We start from the raw sequence: 1,376 nt of genomic DNA on the forward strand, positions 1-1,376 counted from the left end.
TCTCAAAAAAAAAAAAAAAAGAAAGAAAGAAAGAAAAGAAAATATACTCATCACTAAATGAGGTAAATACAGGCCAGTGCAGTGGTTCATGCCTGTAATCGCTGGAGGCCGAGGTGGGCAGATCACCTGAGGTCAGGAGTTCGAGACCAGCCTGGCCAACATGGTGAAACCCTGTCTCTACTAAAAATTTTTAAAAAGCTGGGCACGGTGGCGGGTGTCTGTAATCCCAGCACTTTGGGAGGCTGAGGCGGGCAGATCACGACGTCAGGAGTTCGAGACCAGCCTGGCCAATATAGTGAAATGCTGTCTCTACTAAAAATACAAAAATTAGCCAGGCGTCATGGCACACGCCTGTAATCCCAGCTACTTAGGAGGCTGAGGCAGGAGAATCACTTGAACTTGGGAGGCGGAGGTTGCAGTGAGCCGAGATCGTGCCACTGCACTCCAGCCTGGGCAACAGACCAAGACTCTGTCTAAAAAAAAAAAAAAAAATAGCCGGGCGTAGTAGTGGGCGCCTATGATCGCAGCTACTCAGGAACCTGAGGCAGGAGAATCATTTGAACCCAGGAATCAGAGGTTGCAGTGAACCAAGATCATGCCACTGCACTCCAGCCTGGGTGACAGAGTGAGACTCTGTCTCCAAATCAATCAATCAAGTAAAGACAGATCAGAGGGAAGTCTGTGCAGAACAACTCCAGGATTCTGTCTGTTTTTTGACAGAGTCTCATTCTGTTACCCAGGCTGTAGTATAGTGGTGCGATTATGGCTCACTGCTGCCTCGACCTCCTGGGCTCAAACGATCCTCCCACCTCAGCTCCCTTAGTAGCCAGGACTACAGGCGTGTGCCACCACGCCCAGCTAGCTTTTTTACTTTTAGTAGAGACAGGGACTTGCTACGTTGCCCAGGCTGGTCTTGAACTCCTGAGTTCAAGCGATCTTCTTGCCTTGGCCTCCCAAAGTGCTGGGATTACAGGCGTGAACCCCTGTGCCCCGCTCCAACCCATTTTATAATAAAAATAAGGGTGTGTGCTTCATCTGGGGAGTAGCCCTCTGAAACATCCTCATCCATCAGGCCCCTCCTCAGGGAGGACACTGACCTCATCTCCAAAGGGGAGACCGCAGCCCCCAGTCACTGCCCTTGGTCACATCATCCTGTTTACTTCCCTCAAATCACTTAACTCAGTGATGGACTTACTCTTAGATATGTTCAGTGACTGATTTTTCCACCTGCTCCCCCATCAGAATTAAGCTCCAGGAGGGCAGAACCTGCCGGCCAGGCGCGGTGGCTCACACCTGTAATCCCAGCACTTTGGGAGGCCGAGGCGGGCGGATCATGAGGTCAGGAGATCGAGACCATCCTGGCTAACACGGTGAAA

The sequence above is a fragment of the Mandrillus leucophaeus genome, unplaced genomic scaffold (assembly GCF_000951045.1).
Source record: "Mandrillus leucophaeus isolate KB7577 unplaced genomic scaffold, Mleu.le_1.0 Scaffold171, whole genome shotgun sequence".
Taxonomy (NCBI): domain Eukaryota; kingdom Metazoa; phylum Chordata; class Mammalia; order Primates; family Cercopithecidae; genus Mandrillus; species Mandrillus leucophaeus.